We start from the raw sequence: 25,146 nt of genomic DNA, 5'->3' as shown, positions 1-25,146 counted from the left end.
ATTACTGTGTTATATCAGTTACTTTGGGAGTAGAAGGGCGTTAGTTCACTGTATGATATGAAGGAGGGTGGATGTATAAGCTGCTTTCTTAAACAGAGATGTTAGTTGCAGGAAAGCATCTCTTTACAAACACAAGTTAAGTACTTTACTAGGAGGCAACATTTTTTATTTTATTTTTTTTTTGAACTAACAACCTGAATACACTAAAACGTTAAATTTGCTAGCTTGTTCAAAAAAATCTTGGTTTGATTTGTTTCACTTGAGCACCAGGTCAGTTCTGTCATGCTTGTATAAACTAAGTAAAGCAAGATCTAAAAAAGCCATCAAATGTTAAGAAGAAAAAAGGAACCAAATGCTACGTTATGCTTGCATAAGCCTATGTGTAGTTAAGATCTTAAAAGACATAAACTGTGTTGAGATGAGGGAAAACTTCCATGGCGTTACAGGCTAGGCTTCATGTGCAAAACCCCTCCCTAGAAGCACACATGGCACTGAAGGGCTTAGGTGGATATACATGGTGATAAGTGACATAAGTTACTACGCTAGAATTTTTGCCAGCATGCAAGTAGTAACATTTCTGCTTTAATAAGAAACTTTCTGAACTGAGCTGTCATGTAACTTCTGAAGAAAGGACCCGAATGCAGACCAAGGGATGCCTGCCCTTGGGATAGAAAAGAATGTTGTTGCTGTGCAAAAGCCATGTAACTCCTGTCTGGTGAAACAGAAATGGGCTGAATATGTAAAATAATTGCTGCTTCATAGTAAGCTAAAGCTAGTGCAGCATTGAAATGGGTACCTTATTAAAAAATGGCTAGGGAGATTGTTATCAGAGAGGAAATCTCCATAGTGGTGTTGCATGTCAGAGGTGACAAACATCTGGAAATGTTAGTTATAATTTTGGTATTCGTTGTTTTCAGAGTCCTTGTTCTGGACATTGGTTCTCTGAGTTTTTGAACAGCGTGTAACACAAGGGCAGTGTTGCCATCCTCTTTAACAACAAGCATGAATGAGTTCTGCTGGAATGGGTTGCCCAGGGCAGTGTTATATCACCCGTCTTTGGAGGTTTTTAAGAGATGTGTGGACATGGCAGTAAGGTACAAGGTTAAGTAATGGACCTCAGTAGGTCATGTTGATGGCTGGACTTGATGATCTTGAAGGTCTTTTCCAACCTGAATATTATTTTTTCGGTGCATTCCTCATGGGGGTGTCCCCTCCTGCTGAAGCAAATATGAAGAATTAGGTGAGGATCTGAGTCAAAGTTGAGGTTGCAGTCACACTGCTGATATTGTGGAGAAAGGGAGGGAGAAATGATCAAAACAGTTGCTCGCATTAAGGAGTAATTGAGCAATTTATATGCAGTGAGGCAGGCCTGTGGTGTGAATTGTTGAGCATCCAGTGGTTGAAGTAGACCTCCAGAGAATAAGCTCTGCTGTCCTTATTCTGTTCAGCCCAAATATGCTCAGGATTGGCACTGATGTAGGAAATAGTCTTTGAGGAGGCAGCAAGGCCTAGCTTTGGGCTGGAGCATATCTTTAGGTGATGAGGGATCAAAGAGAAATCTAGGAAGGTGAAGAGAGAACTGGTAGAATTCAGGGTGAGGGTTGGTTTGTTCACAAAAACACTGGAAGCCACCACACCACCTTCCTGCTGCCAGAGCCTCTGCCTCTTGTGGCTAAGGTCTTACAGGAATAGTGGAGCAGAGTTAAATGGCCTACTGATGTACACAGCCAGAGTAATAGATGCAAGGCAGCCTACATTTTCACAGGCCATTTGACAAAAATACACTGTTCCCCTGAAGCAAATAGTGATTTCGAGGCCAAAAGGAAGGTTTTGTTGTTTTAAAATAGAGCGTGACAACTATGAGGCTAGGCCGAAGAACGGGAGGGAGATAATGGGTACCTGCTGCAGAAAACCCGAAATTGCTAGTGCTGAGAGGTTGTTGAGAGGACCAGTGCTTGGAAGGAATGGGGCAGTGGGTTGCCTCTTGCATGCACCGTGCTGCTCACGTGTTTGTGTTACAGTGATAGTGTGCTAAAAGGAGAGGCAAGCTGTTAATAGGCCGTGCCCCAGATAGGCCTAACATTTCTTCATACCCTGAAGAAAAGAGTAAGAACCAGGAGAGGAAAACTTTCATAGAAGGTCTTACTTTTGTACTGTAAAGTGCAGTCTCGTTGACTTAACTCAAGAATAAGTTACTGTTAACCTGTGTTAACCTTAAAAATGACCTTTTGTCTCTCACTCTTCCTGCCACCCACAGCACTACTATTTGGGCCTTTGTGGAAAGAGCAGCTCAGTTGTTCCTGAAATACATTGGCAGCACAGTCTTAGGTGCACAAGGACCCCGGCACAGGAACAACTTTGTGGTCAGTCCCCTCACTGTCTCCTCTGATTTGTAAGAAGCACTGCAGAGGATATGTATAAGAGGCCACACAGATCTCCGAAGATATGTTGAACCGTATCTCTAGGTAATCATCTTGCTGTGTTCAGATGAGATTGCTAATCGCATCTTTTAATTAGAGAAATGTCATAGCTGTAGGAAAATAAAGCTGTTTGAAAATGTGGGTGGTGACTGGTTGTTTTGCTGACAGTCTCCTCTGCTTCAGCAGGCAGATCTAAGCCTCCTGAATTGGGAAACTTACGCTCTCCAATAAAAAGGAACTGTGACTAATTTCAGGCTGACGTCTTCCCAGGGACTTTTTCTTCTTTGTGGTCAAAAGTTCTTGTTGGTGAAGCGGTGTGAGATGAAAAACATTAATTGCCTTGAACTGAACCTAGGAAGAGGCAGCTAAGTCACCTTCGTTCTGATTGTTGCCTTGTAGCCAAGAATGTTGAAGGAAAGGCTGACATTGTTCGTGTAAAGATAAGTTTCCAAAAAGGGCAGTTCACATAGCTGAAAAACTGAGGTTGAGCAAAGAAACAAGAGCTAACTCCAGTTTACTCGCGGGGCTAACAGTAATTTCCAAGTTAGCATATTCTGCGAAGTTGCTTTGACAGCAATCTTGGATCTGGTCCTGCAGTGTGCAATTAGAATTGTCATTCCCTGTGATATTTAAAACACTTGTAACTCACTTCAGTTTAGCGCAGAAAGTGAGTGTGGCTGAGCTATTTTTTCCAGATAACATCTACTTCAATAGCTGCTTTCTGTGCAGATTATCTCATGCTAACAGCATTAATGTTTCTAAAATGAGAAATAGATTGGCATAAGAAATAAGCAAATCACACCCCATACGTTTTGCTCGCTGCCTTTAATTTAAGAGGCATACGTGGTGGTATTATTGTCTGTCCTGCTTTTGTGCCGTGTTTGGTCAGGGTTCTGAGTCTACTGAAAGTATTTCAGTCCGTGTTTTAAAGATGAAATGTCACAGTAATGATTTTTATTTGAATCTGGTGGAGGAAATTGTCAGGTAGCCAAATGTATGAAATTACTAATTGGCTGATAACTTGAAAATGGCTCTTAATTAACAGAATAGGTTTTATAAAGATAGCTATGTACTAATGAGCTAACTTTATTTTTTTTCCTTTAGAATTGGCCTTGCCAAAGGGATGGTATCCTATAATGGTAGGAGTGGAAAAAATGGTTAATGGAATAGAAGCACAGGTAGAAAGAGGCTTGTGTTCATGTACGCTTGAAAAAAAGCAGACTGAAAAACCATGCTGATAAGAAGGAACAAATGTATGAGAGCAGTAACTTAGAGCAAGCAATGCACGGTTCTGAACAGGATCACAAGTGCCGTTCTCAGGCCTAGCTTAACTGTACATGTAAAACCTGGAAATAAGTGCTGTTTGCTTCCATTGTGCCGCTGGTGGTTCTCCCAGTGAATGTGCTGTGATCTGACTTTTACGCTGTAGCTGCTTCTAAGGCTAGAAATGATTAGTCAAGTTTTGCTGAGGCACGCTGTCTGATAGTACTGCGCTTTTTCGTTAGCTCTTTGAATATATGGGATTGCCTGCCTGCTGCCCTGCTTCTTAGTGCAGGTGTGAAAGTTGTTTTTTGGTGTTTTTTTGGAAGCCAAGGTGATACGGTCTTTAGTTGCAAGGATCCTGTGGTCTGACTGGCTCCTGCGTGTCAAAGGAAGAGTTGAATACAGGCTATACAGCTCGAATTCCCGAGGGGAAAGAGGTTGTACGTGTGTTCTTAAAGACATTTTTAGTCACCACATCTCTGCCTTTCCCTTAAGCTTTCAGAGACCTATTTGATTATAGCCTCAATTAAATTCCCGTCCTTTGATGAAGGAAGTCCTTTGCTTAATGTGTAGTTGGTATAGCTGGAACATTAGGGCATCAGTCAGGATCCAAAATTAATTGCCACTTGGGACTGCTAGTGACACCGAAGCGTTGAAAAGAACATTGTCTCTTTCAAAGGCTTTCTGAAATGGTCAACTTAGCAAACAAGGCACATCCTTATTACATTAAGGGATTGTTAGTGTTGAACCTTGCTTCTCGTTTTTACGTTGTAATGACAAAGGTGAAGGCATACTTTATCTGTTGAAGACAATGCAAGTTGAGGGAGGAGAGCCAAATGCTCCTCACATGGTGCTCTCTTGTGCTCTGTCCTCCACCAGCTCCCCTGTACAGGAGGAAAAAGCCCCAAGCTGACACCAAGGGAGGAGAGGAGAGCATCTCGTCCCACAACCAGCAACAAGCGTGTCAGCGGTAGAACAATATGGGTTCAACATCCTGTGCTTTCCTTTGTGTTGAATTCCTTCCTGTTTGAGAACATTGCCTTTAAAACATATCAGCTTGAGCTGTAGGAACATTGTGCTTATTACCACGGTATCTATATTCAATGATCGGTGCAGCTGTTTGAGGTCGCAAAAAAAAGAGGAGCTAAGAAGGCATTGGCTGTGGGACAGCAGAGCGGTGAAGGCACATCCGATGTGTGGAGAGCTAAAAGAAGGCAGGACCTGGGAGGGGCTGAAGCTGCTGCCTGTGGGAGCACAGCGGTGGAGGAAGATCCAGCAGCCAGGCCAAGCTGTGCTAGGTGATCTGAATCCAAGCACACAGCTGCCAGCTAAATAGTTGAGATGAATCTCAGCGAAGTAACCGAGGGGTGCTAGGAAACGTGGTGTCAGCTTGCATTGTATCAGCTGATACAGAAGATTAGGCTCTACATGCTTAATTAAAGGAAACGCCTAATTTTCAGTAATGTTTGAGCTAATATCCACGCACTTCTCTGACTTGAGCTTCAAAAGTAAAATTTGAGGTAGCTACTCTACATTTTCTCTCTGACTAATTTCTGTGACTGGTATTGAACTGGTTGTGGGCAAGCGGGGAAGGGAGAGCACTGCATTTTTTCAATAATTGTATAATTAAATTCATTGATGGTAGGCCAGGAATACTGATCACAAGGGTTGGTGCTGAATCAGAAGGAATACTTTAAATGGTGCTCTGTTAAGCAGAGACATAATTGCCCTCTCTTTCCCTTTCTTGGCTTATTGGATGACTGCATTGCTTGTTTCATACGTGACTTTGAGTGTGACTAGAGCTGTGAATCAGTATTTGTGAGAATTCTGCATCTGGCTTGTGCTCTGACTTCCCTTTTATGAGCTGGAGAGGCTGGTTGTGTTATTACCAGCTACGCAGTGAAAATCCTCTTAAACTCTCCTCGTTATGAGTGGGTGAAAATGTTTGGCAAACACGGGAATCAATAATTGCTTATTCGCCTTGCTACTGCTATTCAAAAGCGGCACTGTCCTTTTTGTGTTTGCAGAGATAATCGATGCCTGTCCTCAGATGATAACCAACAGGGATAGATAACTTTGGGGTCTTACTTCGCAAAGTCATCCTGCGACTACATGTGTTTTTGCAACTGCTCTTGCTTCCACTCCTGATCTTTTGTCAGCTGCAGCAGGGCTTGCATCAAAATAGTGATAGTTTCTTTGCAATCAGAAAAACTTGATGGTTATTTTAGTTCAAGTTAGTCACTGGTTTGCCATGCTGCTGAAATGCCTGGAGCTCAGTGCATCACAAAAAGAATAAGTAAACTGAGTTAAAGCTCCTAAAAGGGAAATAAACACTTGTCTCAGTCTGAGGAAGAGTACTGTGTAACTTGACCTGGTAAGTTTTCATAAAGAAGAGTCTGGCTTTTTAATGGCCTAGTCTAACATGTCCATTTTGTTCTACTGTTGCCGGCTGAAATTGAAAATTAAAATGAGGGAAAAATACCTTCATGATTACAGTTTTCCCTTGGGAACTATTTCATTTGTGGCTTTCTCAGAAGAGAGATTGTGGCTTCCGTTCTATTTCTGTGGCATGAAAATTCAGATTTGTGTAGCCTGTTTCTAAAGTTAAGAAAATTCTAGATGCCAGCCATGGAAGATATAAACAGCTTCCAGGTGTCTGCAATTTGAGGAAGTCCCTAGCTGAAGCAGATTGCCATCTTGATGTGACCTTTGCCAAAAATAACTGTAGTAGTACGTGCACAAAGTGCCTGTGCGCTGTAGTAAGAAGACAACAAAAACAATCTGTTTTAGTGTACAAGATCTGTTTGCTTTTATAGAATTGTGTTTCTGTAGTGGAAAGGCAAGCTTCTGAAACTGCTTTGCTTTGATGATACTCTGGTCAGTAGCATCTTACTCCACTGGAGGACTGCAGTATAGACTGTAGCTGTTCATGTGGTCCCAAATCAGTAGGGCTCACTGTGCAGCTTGCTTTATTCCAGCACTCGGCTTCTTGATCCACTGAAAAACTACTTTATGGTACTTTTGGTACCATAACTTACACCAACTAACAAACGGGATTCCTTTCAGATAAAAGATAGCACAATTCAGGCTTTGAGCTGCGTTGTTCCATAGATCAGATCTACCGTAGATGCAATATCTGTATCTGTCCAAACCTTGAAGTATAGGCAGATTGTATCTTGGTGGTATGATATAATGGAAAAGATGTTTCTTCAGTGTACAGAAATTAGGGTAAAAAGGATTACTTTCCCCTGCATTCTGTAGGCCTGGTACTGCATAGTCTGATTTGGTGTCTAGAGCCTTTAATGGCTGTTTCTCATTAGCATTTTAGTTCAGATCAAAGTGTGCTTTTGAAGTGCATCTTGTGTTTGCCCCATTTTATAGTTATTTGCTCTCTATTGTGGAGCACTGGAGGTGCACAAACAGGATTCCTTTCAGATAAAACCAAGCTAAAAGGCATGCTGTCTCTACAAATAGATACCAAGTGAACGCAACCAGAAAACAGTTAGTCTAAAATAAAACCTCCTGCAAAACATGAGTCCTCAGCACCGAGATTTTGCTGTACTGACCTTCTTCTGTTGTGCTGCACTACAAGCTAATGAAGACTCAGCCAAAGAGGGCCAGGTTATATCCTGAAACTGAGCAGGTGATCAAATGAAATAACAAAGACCTTTTAGTGATGGAGAATCTTACATTTACCGTGAGAGTTGAGTGATTGCTCTAAAGGAGTGCATCGTGCTTCAGACGAAGGGCAGCCAAGCTTTCTGGGTAGCCAGATACCTTGGGACTGCCAGGACTTGGAGTGCTGAAGGAAGGGAAGAGCTGGCTGCTCAATTTAAAGGTAAGAGACGAGGGACATGGTGCTGTGTGGTGCACAGCCACCGTTGCAGTTGTACTCGCTTCTGTAGTGAGACATTTCGATGACCTGTCAGCACCACCCCAGGGCAGGTCCTAGTTTTGAGTGGGACCTGTGTGTGCTTCAAGTTGTGAAGAGCTCTGCGTGTATAAAAGTTGCTCACTAATGCTCTAGAGAAGGGTAGACATTTAAGGTTCCTCTCTACCCTATGTGACTAGATCTTTTCTTCATCCACACATTTAGTCTTAGAGAAAACATGGTGGAGGCACGAATGAGAAGATGGCTATACACTTCCCACTCCTGTGTTTATTGAAAATGTCAAAACGTTTCTCTGTAGAGCTGCTAAAAGTCAAGCAGCAATTGAAACCCTGTAGGAAGAAGACAACCAGAAGTAGGCATGTGAATTGACTCTCCAATGCAGATGTGCTGGAGAAACTATTCTCACCCCAAAAGCTTCTCCAAAGTTGTTTTTTTTTTATTTATTTTTTTGTTGTTGTTGTTCAGAAAGGAATTTAGTAACTAAATTGTCTTCAATAGTTGAGTTCTGCTCATACTTTCTTTTTTTTTTCTTAATAAATAGAGACTTTAAAAATTATTGTAAAATTCATTACCATCTGTGAAACATTTTTGGAACAGGCTGGAGAAGTGTGACTCTGCCCAAGGTATAACACTATTTAGAAGGTAGTTCTTCTCACTATGCCCATTCACAGAATCACAGAATTTTCTAGGTTGGAAGAGACCTCAAGGTCATCGAGTCCAACCTCCAACCTAACGCTAACAGCCCTCCACTAAACCATATCCCTAAGCTCTACATCTAAACGTCTTTTGAAGACTTCCAGGGATGGTGACTCCACCACTTCCCTGGGCAGCCTGTTCCAGTGCCTCACAACCCTTTCAGTGAAGAAGTTCTTCCTAACATCTAACCTAAAACTCCCCTGGCTCAACTTAAGCCCATTCCCCCTTGTCCTGTCACCAGGCATGTGGGAGAACAGGCCAACCCCCACCTCGCTACAGCCTCCCTTGAGGTACCTAAAAAGAGCAATAAGGTCGCCCCTGAGCCTCCTCTTCTCCAGGCTGAACAAGCCCAGCTCCCTCAGCCGCTCCTCACAGGACTTGTTCTCCAGGCCCCTCACCAGCTTCGTCGCCCTTCTCTGCACCCGCTCAAGCACCTCGATGTCCTTCTTGTAGCGAGGGGCCCAAAACTGAACACAGTACTCGAGGTGCGGCCTCACCAGAGCTGAGTACAGGGGGACGATCACCTCCCTAGCCCTGCTGGTCACACTGTTTCTGATACAAACCAGGATGCCGTTGGCCTTCTTGGCCAGCTGAGCACACTGCTGGCTCATATTCAGCCGACTATCCACCATCACTCCCAGGTAATGGGCATAAACTGTTAGCTCTCCGAATACTTAGATGAATTTTGGCATTGAGTGCTATTCATTAACCTGGCATCAGCTTGTTGCTTGAATAGGCTTGCTGTGTTAGCTGGACTTGAATTCTTTTCCCTACCTGCCAGGGTTTACATCTCCATAGTAGAGTTACCTGAGTATGTTCTCGAGTCTCAGCTGTTTGTGTTGTCTCAGCTTTGCTGTAGCTCAGTTCAAATGTCACTGGGTTATGGGATTGCAAGGTTGCGCTTCAGAGGAGGTGCCAGCACTCCCATTTGTCTTCCCTGTGGGTGTCTTCAGGAGCAGGAGGATGTCAGGATAACTGCAGAAGAGAAGACGTGTAAGCAACACTGATCAATGCTGATTAAAAATCCTGGTGTGGAGCACTTAATGCTAAAGGGCTTAATGAAGGTCACTGCCGGCAGTTAGGATTTGTTGAGATCAAGGCTCTTCAAGGGCTGCTGCCAACTTCAAAAACTTCAACACCCCAAATCTTTTGGCTGCTGAATTTGTTCGCATTGCCCAGGAAGGGGTGACAGGAGTCTAGAGTGAAAATTTGGGTTTCCCAAGATCTGCTGTGAGTGAGTTCACTTGCATTTATGATTTTTTCTGGAGAGAAGGTGCGGGACAGGCATGCACCTTATTTCTTAATCTATCACGAGTTGTAAGTTAACATTGTATGACAATGTAATTAAATTAACTTTCTAAAAAAGCTTTTTTTTTTTTCTATCTTAAAGTTTGGAAGTGATGACTTGAAACAGCTCCTCTAGATTCAGAGCTCCAGGTATAAATTTCAGGTTTAGTTCTACTGTAGAAAGCCTTAGTGTTGAATTTGTAAAACTTGTCAGTCTTTGATGCCATCAGTGAGATTGCCCAGTCAGCACTATGTACAGTCTTGGCAATACATTTGCATCTTTAAAATTTACTTGTAATATGTATCTTGCTACGCTCTGTTTAGTACCTTAATACTGTCATTTTTGCAGGAGGACGATGCAAACCTTGTTCCTCTGGCAATTCTTTCGGTGCCTGTATGTTGATGCATCAACAGCCAGCCGCCATCTGTTTACTCCTGGACTTTAACCCTAACTTTGTGAGCTGTAAGCAGATTTGGATGTACAGCTTTGTTTCTTGAGAGGGAGGTTAAAATAATGGTGTGACTTAGTGGGTAGTTGATAAATACTTGTATTAATAGACTTAGTTTGAATCTTGGGTAAGTGAGTGTAACTAAGGAACATTTAAGAAAAGAACAATATGTTTAAGATGGCCGTGTTACAAATGGTCTTGTGGCATGAAAATAGTGGTGTTGTGGTGTGTTTTTTTTTTTTTTTTTCTTTCATCCCAGAGTCAGGGGTGTGAAGGGAAGTCTTGTCTTCGGAAGGAATTCAGTCTGCCTTTGCTTTCTTTGGGTGCATTCACAACTTGCTGTTGGTTTCAGATAGGTAAGCCTGCCTGACTCTTCTGGAGACAGTAGACCCTCACCCATTCTCTTTACCATACCTCTGTTCAGAGACAGTGCAACAATTTTTCTCAAGTTGGTTTAGATATCAAAAAAAAAAATCTATGGAGAGAAAAGGGTACCTCAGGCTGCAGTATATTCTGACCTTCTTGTCTTCCAGCGAGCTCCCAGTGCTCCAAACTTCAGTGCGCTTCTTTCCTCCTCTGGTGGGTAAGCAGTTGTAGTCATTTGCGTGGCTCTGCTAATAGACCATTTGTAAAATCGAAATCATCAGGCATGATTGAAAACATTCCCTGCAGAGTCAGGATTGCCATGTTTGGAGTTGTGTTTATAAAAAGAGGAGAGAAGGGAGTACTTCTGGGATGTTTTTCTTCCCTCCTGCAGCCCACTCGACCGTTTGGTTTTGCAGTCAGTGCTACGAGGGCAGAAAGTCCCTTGGTGACAGAGCTGCCGAATCCTGCGGGCGTGCATGTCGATACCAAGGGACAGGTCTCAGCAGAGGTTTTACTCAAGTATGCAGGGCTCTGGTGGGAACGTCCACTTCAGTTCATGTGAGCTCTGCCTGTCCCCCGGTGTAAGTTCTGTTGTAGGTTGCCAAGAGTTGAGTGTGGAGCCTCTCAGAAGTATCACTTATCCCTGGTCATTTTTTTGACTAATGGATTCAAATGGAGAAAAGACCAAACGTTGCTGTGACATTAACGATGAGTATTTGATTGAGAGGAGCTGTTGCTCCACTAACTTGAGTAATGTAACATAGACATGTCTTCCAGGTAGTAGTAAAATGACTAGAGCAATCTTTGGTTACCTTTCATTTTAGATGATAAATGGCAGATGAGAGTTATCACAGAATGCTACTTACTCAAGTTATAATATATGGTATCCCAGTGGGTGCTCTTAAGTTACGAAACTTGTTATTAGTGGCTGAAACTCCTGTCTGTAAATTTCTGTGAAATGTCTTAGGCTACAGGAACGTGAGGAACTATGATCCCTCTGGGTCAAGCCAAATGTGCACCCGTCCCATTATCCTACCTCCACTGGTGGCCAAAACAGCTGCCCACGAAATAAATGCTCCACAGGGTTAAGGTAAACCTCTGTGGTGCTTCCCTCAGCGTCCAGCTGGGTTTTCCAAAGACAAGTGATATTTTTGTATTTTCAGTGACCTGCGGAGCTTATTATCTATTAACTTGTTGAGTGTCCCCGTGGGATTATGTACACTTCTATCTTTAAAATCAAGTGGTAGAGTTTCATAGCTTTTACTACACGTTGTGTGAGGAGAGGCATCCTTCTGTTGTTCTGAACATGTTACCACCTAGTTTTGTTTAATAGATCCATCTCTTCTGCTGGAAGAGTTGGCACACGATTAAGTACAATTAATTTGCCTTGTTTTGGTCACTTAGGGTTTTATCAAATCCTTCTCATGTTTCCCAATTTTCCATGCCAAAGAGTCTTACTCTATCCATTTACTCTATCCATTTGTGTGTGTGTGTAAGACTCATTTTAATTATCCTAGTTGGTTTTTGCTGAACTTTCCTTCATTTTTGTATCTTGTTTGAGAAGGTGGAACTAGATTGTCTTGAAGATGTGAACACACAGCTATATGATGTTGTTTTTAGTGTTCTCTCTTCCTTTCCCACTAATTCTGAGTGTTTGATCTGCTTTCTTTATTTCTTTATTTTTTCCCCATGTGCATGCTTTTGCTTTCATCTACATTGAGCATATCCTTGAAGATAAGATGATTAAAATACTTAGTAAACTTGTAAATTAAGCTGAGGCAGTCACCAAATCAGAGCCAATGTAGTTTGGGCACTAGGGGCTGAGTTAAACCACATCCCCAAATAAGAGAAGTTCAGTACTTATAAGCCATTTGTTGTGAATGTAAGTGAAAGTGTTAGTGACCTTGGATTGCCTGATAACAGGAAGCAAGACTCACGTCTAAGGAAATCTTGAAATTAATTTTTAATCTTTAAAAGTAAGGTGATTTATTTCTAGTCTCTTCAAATCCTGCCTCTCATAGCTGTTAACTCCTGTTTGAAGTAACTGACCTTGAAAACTTTCAGTATTCAGGTATGTTTTTTATTTGCAGAGGAGTGGGATGGCTTCTCATCCCTTTTGCACAACAGCTGTAATATCACTGCCTTGTTTAATGTGTCATTTCAGTGTTTATACGCTGTTGCATCTGTTGGGGTTTATGAACATGACAGTGATGCTATTAGAGAATGTAGAAACAAAGGGATCTCTGTACTCTTCTAAGGTAATGTTTAATTGTAAAATAAGCTGATTAGTTCATTGTATAGATTTTATCAGTTTTTCCCTTACAAAGACAGCTGTTGTAGTATAACTTCATTTAGACCAATGCTATCACAGTTTTATTTCTGTTTGGAAATAGGGTGAAGTGAAACTGTCATGCCACGTGTGGCAGTGCTATTAATGATGTTTAAATGGTTCTTGGGACTGGGCTCGATATTTAAGCTCTGATAGTAGTACTCAGTTCTGAAATCCTTGCAGATGGCCTCAGCTTCCAGAAAGATGTACTGGGAAATCTCACTGTTCCTACTCACAGTAGTGCATGAGGTAAACTGATTGCTGAGACTGAATGGAGAGGGTTTTTTGTGAGTACTGGCACGTATGTATGTAAATACATCTAAATACATGGACATCTTTGAGGAAGGGAAGGATGTAGGAGTGGTTGGCCTAATGAAGGGTAAGCTTTGAACTTGCAAGATTTTTCCATTTTATTTCATTTTCCTCCAATTGAGTCAACTCTTTGGAGTTTGGATAGTAAACCTGGCTTAGGGAAATGTTTTCTTCTCTTGGCGAAGCACATTGTGTCAGTGCCCATGAAAGGTGGGGAGAGTGTCTTGTGTGAATGAAAGAAATAAATGAAAGGAATAAAGCAAAACTGGCCATTCTTCAGTAGTTACACCTAGTTGTAAAACTGCTCCAAAGAGTTGATGTTACACATAAAGCATTATGAGCTTTTTTAATGAAATTTATATGGTACAGACTTAAAAATAGATTTCTTCACAAGGATTAATATGATCAGATCATATAATATTAGGTGTTGCACTGTGTGTATTATTCACCTTACATGATACTTTTTCTAAAAAAGTTGAATTAATTCACCTTTATTTGTTGTAAATTACCAAGTTCCTTAAATAACAATAGATATATTTTATGGCTATTTCATAATCATAACAATAATGTGATTTGTGATAATAAGCAATATATATAATAAGCTTGTAATGACAAAGCTTAGTATAAATGTTCTTAAAATACAAGAGGTGATAATAGAGAAGCAAAGGCAGGTATAATCTTGTAGTCTGCTCAAACTACCATATACTTTAGACAGTGTTACCTACGTTCAGTGTAGTCTTGCCAAATTAATTGTGGAGCTTAATGATGAATGAGAATACCGATGAACTGAGTTTCAATAATCTGTAGGCTGTTTCTCTTCTATAGAGGAGAAGCCAAGAAATCTCTTACAAGTTCTCATCCAAATCCATTTTTTTATCTACACCACCTGTATTTGGTGATAAAATGACAGTGCTTGATTAGCTGCAGGTACTTAAAATTCAAAGAGAAGTTAGCTGTCTATTTTTAGTCAAGTATGCCACTAGCTTTGGAAAACGCTGTCTAAATGTACAATACAAAGCAAATGAGGAAAAAAAAAACACTTGTAAAATAGAAGTAACTTCTATTTAAAACTCTTCTTTTTGTGGGGGGTGGGGGGACTTTTCACAGGAAATTCAGTAGACAGGATATATGATATTCCTGAGTTATGAAGTTGCAAAAAAACTTGGAATGCATGGATAAAATTATTACCACAGGTTTATACTTAGATTTTCTTTTCTTTTTTTTTTTTTTTTTTTTTTTTTCTGGGTGTAGAACAAAATCACTTGTACTTCATGTGCAAGTAGCTTGCTATTTCTACTTTTCCATACTTGTTCACAAAGAACTTTGAAACGTCCATTATTATCTTTAATCGTGCTGTGTTTCTCATAAAAAGAAGATTAATGCCAGGGCTACTGTTCTGGTTGCAAAGGAATATTTTTGATTAAGCTTGACTGTGAATACATACAATTATAGAAAGAAACGTCATCTCTTTGGTCTGTGGAGATTGGGAAAGCTGCTGATTATGTAAATGAGTTGTTAAGGCATAGGTTAGATTAGTTAGCTCTTACTGGGGTTGTGGTTTAATTCTCTTGATGTAGCTTTTCTGAGGAAATACTTGTTGCTGATACTATGCTGTTGGAGTAAAGTGTTCTTCCTAGTAGTAGCATCCTTGAAAAACTTGTTCATGTCTCCTGCTGAAATGTGTGTGTGCCCAAACAGAAGACTTTCATCTCAGTGAAGAAGTACTTACAGCCTGAATGTAAAGTAGGTAAAGAAACATTAGCACATTTTATAAAGCGGTCTGTTTTATTTATTTTAATCATTTACTTCAAGTTAGTAATAATATTTATAGCTAGGTTGGAATTAGTAAAGTTAAGCTCCGTATTATTTTGTTTTGCATTCCCTTGCTGAAGTTTTTCTAAGAAAGGGTTTAACTAATTAGGTATGTCAAACAGCTCAAAGTAGTGCAAGTGGGGAAGTGCCTGGTAGGAACAAATGGTAACAAGTCTTGTAATTAAATGCTTTTAAAGTGAGAGAGTGGTTTCCAGGCCTTCCAGTGTGAAGGTGCTTTTTAAGCAGTATTACAATTGCTCATGTGAGTCATAGCAGTACAGAACTTACCTGGTTTTGTTTGTGTTTGTTTTTCCTTCCAGTTTGCCTGATTGCTTGGGGTGAAGAGTTGATAATTTTTTTTTTCTTTTACTACAATAAAAGGTAGAGAGGAGGATGTGCCTCCTCATACGAAGACAGATCTTAGAAAAGGGCTCAAGTGTAAATGATGAGTGAAAACTTGGTATGTGTGTAGCTCAACCTGAACTGTTGTTCTGGATGTTTCAGTAACAGCAGCACTGATTAAGTCTATCTTCACAGCATGCTGACATCATCGCAAGCATTAATTAAACTCGTTAGTTGCCCCTAACTATACTCCATGAAAATGTAAGCGCCTTTGTTTAAATATTAAATTTTAAACACCAAATGAAATCAGTCCTTTGCTGACATGGTCGGGTACTCACCAGAGGCAACCGGCAATCCTTTCATGATGTATTGGTTAGTTGTAATTGTTGAAATCAAGTTGAGTAACTAAAATGTCATTATTGATCGAGTGCAATGCGCATAGACCAATTTGAAGGCTATTTAATTAGAATAATGTTTGTACTGTCTTTAAAGCATTGTCTATTAAAGGGAAGTGCCTTAAATGTGTGTGTACCGTCTCGGCAGGCACACCTCAAGGGACAGGAGGAGAGGGTATACACACACATCTCATGTTGCATAGGCCAAGGAAAGCAGGAGAGTAGGAGAGCTCAGAGAGCAGGTGTGGAGGTTGGAAACTTCAGTGAAGTGAGCTAAACCTTCTGCTTTTAAATGCCTAATCATGATTTTGATGTTGTTAGCCTTAAAGTTGAGATGTCAAAGGAACAAGAGTTGCGTCTTGTAACAGCAGCGGCAGTCACCGCGTGCCGAGCGGAGCGTGAGGCCTGCGAGGTCCCGGGGGTGTCCATGGCCCCCCAGCAGCTCAAAAAGGGACCAGCAGTGCTGGGTGGCTACAGGCACAACACAAGCCAGCAGTGTGCCTTGGCAGCCAAGGGACAAAGCATATTTTGGGTGCATTAAACATAGCCAGCCGGTCCAAAGAGGTGATTGTCCTACTGTCTTCAGCGTTGGTGTGGCCTCACCTTGAATGTTGTGTGCGGTTCTGGGCTCCACAATACAGAAAGCGTGTTAAGGTCCTTGAAAGTGTCCAGAGGAAGGACTTGAGGACACTTGAATTGTCTCTTCTGGAGAAGAGGAGGCTGAGAGGTAACCCCGTGGCTCTCTGCAACTCCCTGAGGGAGGGGAAGACCAGAGGGAGGTGCCAGTCTCTGCTCCTGGTCACCAATGGCAGGACGGGAATGGCACAAAGCTGTGCCAGGCTGGACACGAGGAAAAACGTCCTTACCATGAGGGTGGTCGAACACTGGCACGGGCTTCCTAGCGAGGTGGTTGATGCCCCGAGCCTGTCAGTGTTCAAGAGGCATTTGGACCATGCCCTCAATAACATGCTTTAATTTTTGGGTAGCCCTGAGGAGGTCCGGCCGTTGGGCTTTGACCTTTGAAGGTCCCTTCCAACTGAACTGTTCTTTTATGTTGTATTGTATATTTAAGTGGTAGATACCCAAAAAGGGGAAAAAAAAGAAAAAAAAAAAAAAAAAAAAAACAGAGTGAAAACGCAGAGCTGTGGAATTTGAGTACCTTTGTACTCAGTTATGTAAAAGACTTTTCACTTGGAAACTGCATGGGAATCCGAAAGGCTTGCAAAAGATAAGCCTGGGTAAGGGCTTCAGTTTGTTCTTGCTAACAAGTGATGGCCTAAGGATTCTCAGAATCAAGAAGTGGTGGTGGTGGTTTTTTAATCTGTTACTATGTGATACCTCTTGAATTTGGTCTAGGCAATCGAATTTTGTTTTAATCAGAACATCCTAAACCAGCTTTACCACTGGTCGTTACATCAATCTGCATTGGTTTGCATCTTGTGGTGCAAGTTTGTTGTAGCTTTGTCACGCTTGCTTCTTAAAAAAAAGGCAGCAGGAGTTTGAGTTGTGTTGTGTGTCCTGGAATTATGAACTTGCCTTTTTTTTTCCTGCTCCCAGATGTGAAAAACTAGGGCACCCTTAGTTCTTGTCCTTGATCTACTGCTTAGGATGTTAGCAGTGGATGTAATACTTGACTGTATTAATTGCGCAGTGGCTTAGTGCAGCCTGTCTAGCAATAGCACTGCTACAGCCAGCACACAAATAACACTGCTGAGTGGATAAGTTCTCATTTAATGGCAGTGACTTAATCCCTGCTCCCAGTTTGCTTTAGGGCTTGGGTTTACAGCAAAAAATGCTTGTTGTTTCAAACATTTGCAGTTGGAACAAATGCTGTTCCTACTAACAGTAAACTCAAAAAGTATGTTTTGTAATGACATTTTAAAAAGTATTTAATAATGTCAGTGTTTTGAACATTAGAAATTGTTTCTAATACTGGTCAGACACTTTATAGTTATATAAGGTATATAAATTATTGCCCAAACCTGAAGAATCAAAACATGGAAATGATTTTGAAGCACACAAGAGGAAAAAACAAACAAACAAACAAACAAACAAAAAACACCCAACACTTTCTAATTATTACATCTTGTTCAAGAAGTTGTATGCTGGTGTGGCCTGACTAAAGTATGTTTTCTAGTAATATTCTACTAAGGAGCTTATGTATACTTAACACAAATAAAAAGCAAACTGTCTGTAACTAAGAACTCTAGTACACTGAATGTAAGGAAGCATGTGTTTCAGTTACTTACCCAAGGATTCAGTTTTAAGACACTGTATGAAAAATTAAAATTATGTAAAAACACACAACTAGATGTTTTGGGCTGCAAGCTAGATTAATCCTTAGTGATTTCATATGTAATAGTGGAAGCACCAACAACACAGTGATGCATAGTGGCTGTGTGATTTGACTGCTAAATAATCCTAACAGTTAGTTTTCAGCACCTGCTACTTCATTGTGTTGTTTAGAATACATCTGAGTTACAGAAATAAAGCAAATAACACTGCAGGATAAGCACAGGTAACAGTGATATGGACTTTTAATGGACTTTTTAATTGCTTTGGCTAAGGGAATGCTATAGCTGAGTGAAGTAGCAATTCTTTACCGTTGGAAGTGAAAAAATGAATACTTACGTGAAAAGAGAGATGAAAGAAAACCATTTCCTGACTCGATGTTAAAATTTAGAGGGCAAATTCTTAAACAGAATTGTATCTGCGTTGTTTCAAACTTGATCTGTTCCCCAAGTGCCTTTGTGATTTAAAAAAAAAAAAGAAAAGCAGGTGGGAATTATTGTCTGTTATTGTTATAGAGTTTGCTGTTAATTTGAGACACTTGAAAGTCAACCCAAAAAACAGGATACACTTAAAAAATAACGCAGTGTGTCTTCGTCTTGAAATGAAATAAATATGAATCAAAATTAAGGTTAAATACTATGCCAGGGATACTAGTTTGTGATTGCCCCCCAGAAAATAGCAAAGTTAAAATCTTCAGGTTTAGTTAATACTCAAAATTTAGACTTATTGAAAGTAGGTAATTCACTTAAAGTGCAGCCTGAGGGCTTATTTGCATCACAGAAAAATGCACAGTTTTTGAATGCTGTGCGCTTATTTTCCATTAGCAAGCTTAATGATCACAGTACTAAAATACTGCTGAGAAAAGTTTTAAAGCATCTTTGAGTGCTTCAGTCTAATGGCTCTGAAAAAAATAAGTCTGTAGAATTTTTGTAGAAACTAATCTATCTTAATTTTACTTCCAGGGGAGGTGAATATAATTAAAGTGATTTTAGTCATTTTGTAGCAAACTTGTATTATTTATTTTCCAGATAGGAGTTAAGTGATAAGCTTTAAGAAGTATGTAGGTAAATAAATGCATTTTTATTTAGGTTAGACTTAGTTACATGACGGTGATTAACTTTTCCCCTTCTTTCCTTCTTAGCTTATGCAGTTGTTCCCTGAAATAGAGGTTTAGCAGCTGATGTGGAACAATGAACTTTCAGCCACTAAATGAGTAACACTTGAAAATTGTCTTGCAATTGAGGAGTTATTTCTATAAGGTAACTGCATGGTGAAGGGAGGAGCAGGTGGGATGCTCAGAAATTTCCTTTCAAATAGAATCCTTTCAAAGCCTGATGTTAAACAAGAAAGTGAACTGCCAGACTGAGTGAGAGGTGAGATGCACATGACAAAGTGGTGGAGGAGGCTGCTTAGTAGCAGGACATCATGTTATCCAGAAAACAGATTGTGAAGAAGCCTTGAAACTTGACTCACTTAAATATTTAAATGATCAAAAGCCTATAGAAAACAGAGTTAATTTGATGAGTTTTGACATCCAAATAAAGTGAAAGTGTCCCATAATATTTGAGCCATGACTTCATTTAAAGGAAGGAACAAAACCAAAACTGATGTAGATAGCTAAGGTGCTTAGGAATATCTTGGCCATTGAAGACAAAAAAATCTATGTATGATGTTAAGCTGCAGAAACCAAAAGAAGCATGTATCCATGTGCTGTTGTGTGTATTGTTTTTGTTAGTCTAAGAAATGTGACAGCTAATGAATTAAAGTTTGAGAACTTAGAGATGATTACGGACATGGTGAACTTCTGATTATAACTTAAATTTTGAGAAAAGCATTAGCCATTTCCTTCCATTGTATTTCACCTTTAATGGTGGCTCGTCCTTTGAAGTTAATCCTTGTGAGCCGGTGGAAAGGAGAGGTGCTAAAACAGAACAGTTAAATGAGGGACATTGGCTGTAAAGTTGTAGAAAAGTAACTTGGAGAATTACTGAACACCGTCCTTGAAAAACTTACCATAATGTTGGTGTTTACCCAGCTTGGATCAGTTAAACCTGTAAAGCAAATGCTGACTTGTTTTCCTATTGCTATAAAGTGAGAGTTGTTGGAATGGCTGGTGTTGGGGGCAGGAGGGCATGACTCATATCACAGCTCTGAAGAACTTCCTAAATACTCTCAGGTGCTGCCATGAGCATGTATGTCATTCACAGATGGAAGAAGCTCTGTGGATTCATTTAACATGGATCTGGGAATGTGAATTACCTGCTCCAATGCTGACAGACTTCTTAGAATTTAAAATTGATTTTGGAAGGATACTTTTTCCTTATAAATGTTCAACAAAACCTGCTTCTAGTGTTAGCAGGAAAGTTTATTGAAAAGGAATTTTGGTGTTAATATGAAGCTGTGCCATTAATGGAATCCGGATTGAATAGGTAATAAATATGTAATATTTTTTACTTCTAAAATAGATTTGGGGTGATTTCAGCGAACTGAACTTGATTGGGAAATAGCCTTTCTTCAGGAGTAACTAGTTGTTAGCATACATGCTGGCAGCATGATGGACATTCCTTAACACAGGAGTAGGAACAGATCAGATCATAACCAGAAGTGGTTCCCACAACTAAAATCTGAATGAAAAGTTCAATTGTCTTGTTGTTTTTGATACTTCTACCTATTGTCTCAGGAGCGTTACTGTAAAACTGTAGGCCTGGTTAAACTGGTTACTGGTAAAAGAGTAAAGTAAATGTGTGAAAAGAAGAAACAGGTAGCCAGAGATGCTGTGGAAAATCTAGGAAAAAAGGTTGGGTCTGAGAGATGATTCATAGCAGGACTGCTGCTTAACTGAATTGAAGAATTAAGGCTTCTGTGAAATCATAGCAGAATAATAATAGTAATAATAAAAAAGATAATGTTGCTGTGATTGTATCTACATGTAAGAGTATGCAACGTGGAAATAGAAGGGAACTGACAACGTACAAGTAGAGCCATGAATGAATGAATAGTACCTTAAATCCCTGCTGGTTAAAAGGGAAAGGTAGAGAAAAACATGGATGAGCAATTGTGATTTCACAACCAAAAGTGGTCAAAGTAACTAGAGTGGTGTTTTTATGACCAAGTTTAGAGTTTCGTGTCTATCTGTAGTGTGTATTTTTCTGTCTTGCATCAGGAAAAGGCTTTCAAGAGCAGGATTGTTAAACACCTGATCATAGTGTGGTGGTGGAGGTGTTAATATGGATGTGCAAGCATGTATTAGTGTCAGTATGTTGAAGTAACATGAAGCTGAAAACAAGTCTGATTATTACTGCTTAGGGATTTTGGTGTGAAGTGTCAGTTTGAGCAGCTCCAGATGGCACTGAGAAAGAAGAGTCAGAAAATTAAGTGCAAGGGCTTTGGGCATCTGTGAGCAAAGAATAAGAAACACATAAAAAAAAAAAAAATGTTGCTGTTCATTATTATTGCATGAGATTCTTTAAGTAAGATGGGGACCCCTTGAAAAGAGAGTCTTGACCTTTCTCAAGGTGATCCATTTGAGCGTCGTGATACTGGAGTGTGTGATGTCTGTCTCTTACCTGTCAAATATTGGCGGGTTTTGGGGCAGTTGTTTGAGGAAAATGAGGAAAGGAATACATAGCAGTCTTTGGTAGTTCATAGCCAGAGAAGAGTGAATATACATGTGAGAAAGCAAAGTGGTGTTACCACGGTACCTTTGTAATTTCTCTGAATTTTATGCAGTCATGGCCTCTATGAAATGCAAGTGCTGCGTACGCCAGAGTTGCCAGACTGCTCAAGCTGAGCTGAAACAGTCTTCTGGAAATTTATGGGCTACAGAAAACAAGTGAAGAGAGAAGAATTACTAGTGCTTACAGGGAGATTTGGATAACTCCTATTTCTCCTCTGTAATTCCATGGCTCAAAACAAATGACATTTTGGAGCACTGTGCCTTCAGTGATGCACTGTTTCCAGGCCATGCAAGCTCCCCTTTTCCATCGAGGATCACTTGGAGAGAACACAACTTTATTGCCAGGCATCCACATGGTGCTGTTGTTCATTTTGTGATCTCACAAGCGTGAGATCGATGCTTGGTGGTGGTTTGTTCCACTTCAGAGTCCAGTAATTTCTAGTGTACGTAAAAGCTGCTTGGTGATTCAGAATGGTGTATGCTGAATAATGTTGAGCTAGCAAGAACACGAGACGGGGAAAAATGGGAGAGGAAGAGGGTTAAATTTTTGAAAGAGAAGTTCAGACATGCATGTGAATTGCATTTCTTGCAGCTCATAGGTATAAGGTATAAGTTTTATGTCCAATCTCTCTACTACCTATTTTACCTGGATTTTCAATGCGTAGCTTAAATGTGCAGAATCGTGGTAGATTGAACATGAAAATACTGATAATACTGAAAATACTGATAATGTGCCAGCTCAAATCACCTGTCCTGTTCAAAGGAAGGGAATTCATGCATAGCTAATTGTTTGGACTGCTGGAGGAGTGAAAACATAGATCTGACAAGAAGATATTAGGGCGATTTCTTAAACAATTTGTCTCAACAAAAAAGCAAAGGCCAGAGTTTAGCTTGGGCACAACTTAATTTAAGCCACTTGCTTTTTTCTTCAGCTTATGTAGAAGCATGTAACACCCGATACAGGAGACTGATGGGTTCCCTTCATACAGGGGAAGCGAGTCCTGCCGAGGATGCTTTTTGGAGCCATTTTACACACCAGTAGCAGTCTCTCGGATGAGTTAATGTTTAGTCTCTTGGATGAGCTAATGTTTTTCTCAAGTTGGACTTACTGATGCAGCAGAAGCCCTGTGGGTTGAAGATAGCAATGATACAAATTATCACTGGAGGAATTTATTTTATCTGACTGTCACTATCTGGGTGTTAAGACAAGCAGCAGAAAGGAAGTAGGTAGTTTTGTAGAAAGGAGACTGGTGGAGTGGAGTTTAATTACTTTTAGCTGCAGCCAAGTAACTAGCATTCCAGTTCATAGGGTATAGTTTCCCTTTCCCTTGTCACCATACAGTCTTTTGCCCACCCCTCGTTTCTTGAAGTTTATTAGAGAGAGCTCCAGCAACAAATTTGCTCATGTTTCAAAGCTGGTTGGTCAAATAGTACCAGTTGCGGGTATTTGTGATAAGTAGCACTTGGAGCAGTCAGAAGTGCTCACAAGTGCTTTCAAAAGGCATTTTGTGTGACTGGGCTGGTTATCATCTGGTGGGCTGTTGTTAAGGATGTGCTAATTGCATTACTGTGCAGGCAGCTAGGAGCAGTGATGGTGCACCCAAATTCCGTCCGAAAGATGTGGTAGAGTTGAAGATGCTGAGTAGGGGAATCCTACCTGGTTTCCACAGGAAGAGGAGCCTACGTGGGAGGTGTAATGAACTACATGAACAACTCAGAGTGCCGTCAGTGGCTTGATTGCTTTAGGTCATTGAATGACTGTAGATTCAAATGCCATTAGATAGTCACTTTTGATTAATGACATTCAGTACATGCTCTGCTGATTCTTTCCCCTGCGTCTACTCCCTCGGTAATAGGCAGCTGTGAGACAGAAGTGTATGCCACAGTCAGCCTCTGGAAGGGCTTGGCAGGGGATGGGGTAACCTCCATAAAACAGGATTTGGGTGGGAATAGGGTGATGCTTGCACAATGTGGAGACCGTGCTGTATCTGCTGCAGTTTATTGGCTTAAAATTTCTCAGCAACCTCAGGCTTCGGAGGTATTGTGGCTCTTTGAACTGGTGGAGATCCAACAGGGTTGAGGTTGGGTCTGTACTAATTATCATGGCTTGTTTCACACGTGTGGCGTCTTCACTCAAGGTGCTTAGTTGTCTGAACTGTTAGCGGCTTGGAAACTCTAGGGCAGTGCTGGTCTATGGGAAATCAGCTGCAGTGCCTCAGTAGCAATTAGAAAACCTGCTTTTCTGATCCTGTACTTGAAATTGTAACAGGGCAGAAAAACTTCTAGGAGTTTTCCACTGCTAAGATAACTTTTTGTCACACTTTGCCATAACACTGAGTGATTTTCTAGGTTTATTTGCTTATTGTTTTTAGAAATGTCTCTTCTTGAAGCCATGCTTGCCTGAGTAAATTGCAGCTCTTCATTTCAATGTCTTATTGTTCATATTGCTATTCTAATAGGGTAACTTTCATTTCTTTGGCTGAAGACATGTGGTGCGGGGGTGGGTTCCCCCTTGTTCCCTGCCATTTGGATTGCTGCTTAGCTTTCTGTGCCTGGCTTTATAATTGAGTGAGCACAGCAATTTTAACTGGGACAAATTAGCCTTTTGTTGACTTGCATAGGCCAGGATACTGGATTTCTTCTGAAGAAAGATTTCATTTAAATAGATTAAAGGACAAAGTGAAACCTGTTAAATTTCAGCGTAGTGTCATCTTGTTCTCTGTAGTATGATGAAAAAAAAAAAAATTTTACATTGCTGTTAAAAACATCATGCCACTCACATTGCTGGGGTTACATGATGTTACTAGAATGCACAACCTAAATTGAAGTTTATGAATAAAATATAACTTAATGTATTGGAGGGAAATTCTGAGTATGTTATGCAAAGTACATTTTTAGATTTGGTTGATTTAGGTTGGGTTGTGGAAACTGAAAAGTTGACAGCTTACATGAAGATTATTTCAGTCTAAAGAGGGAAGTAGTATGTTTTGTTAGCAGAACATGCCTGGGGTGTAACTCAAATTATTGCTCTTAGCAGTACTTCTGTCACACTAAAACTTCTCCTTCCTTTCAAAAGAAAGGTCTTCTTGCAGTCTTCGTATGAAGTATGTGTGTGAAGTATGCATGCGAAGGATTTTAGGATTGGTGTAAATATCAAGATAATCTGGGATTTTTCTACCTAGCCTTTCAGAAATATGAATGTTTTCATGTAGAGTAGGAGAATGATACTTTGCCTCAGACTTGCAGCTTGCACAGTGCCTTGGAAATCAGGAAAAGGGAAGGAATACAGTAGTGTATTTCAAATGGTGAAAATCACTAGTTTGCAAGCCTATAAGACTGGCTGAAGTTGTGGCAAAAAAAAAAAAAAAAAAAAAGCCCCAAACCCAAGGAAACAGCCACCACTTTACAATTTAACTTGTTCTGCCCTCAGTATATTGCCAAGCAGCAAGAGTGCTGCTAAGACTTTGCCTTCTGCTCTAGTCCCAGCACCTCTAGTTTCAACATACCTCTTTCATGCTCGACCTCTTCTGCCTCTCTTCCCACACTTGCTCTCCACCACCTTTTACACCCCCTGCTCTTCCAGAGCATGCTCTTCCCTTGCCCTGATGGACCTTG

The 25,146-nt window shown here is 40.5% G+C and overlaps 1 protein-coding gene across 4 annotated transcripts in view; it reads left to right on the top strand.

The window, feature by feature from the left end:
* The window catches only part of TRIO (trio Rho guanine nucleotide exchange factor), a 243,363-nt gene that overhangs the window by 13,179 nt on the left and 205,038 nt on the right, over window positions 1-25,146 (top strand). The window contains exon 1 of one of the 4 annotated variants that reach the window (XM_084281724.1): window positions 5,010-5,203. The exons of the other annotated variants lie outside the window; for them this stretch is intronic. The gene's annotated coding sequence lies outside the window, so the exon portion shown is untranslated. Of the gene's footprint in view, window positions 1-5,009; window positions 5,204-25,146 lie in introns of those variants that run through there. 4 annotated transcript variants of the gene reach the window in all.

The sequence above is a fragment of the Netta rufina genome (genome assembly GCF_964035555.1).
Source record: "Netta rufina genome assembly, chromosome: 2".
In the NCBI taxonomy this organism is placed as follows: domain Eukaryota; kingdom Metazoa; phylum Chordata; class Aves; order Anseriformes; family Anatidae; genus Netta; species Netta rufina.
The sequence above is the reverse complement of the archived record's forward strand: the minus strand, read 5'-3'. Positions and strand labels throughout refer to the sequence as shown.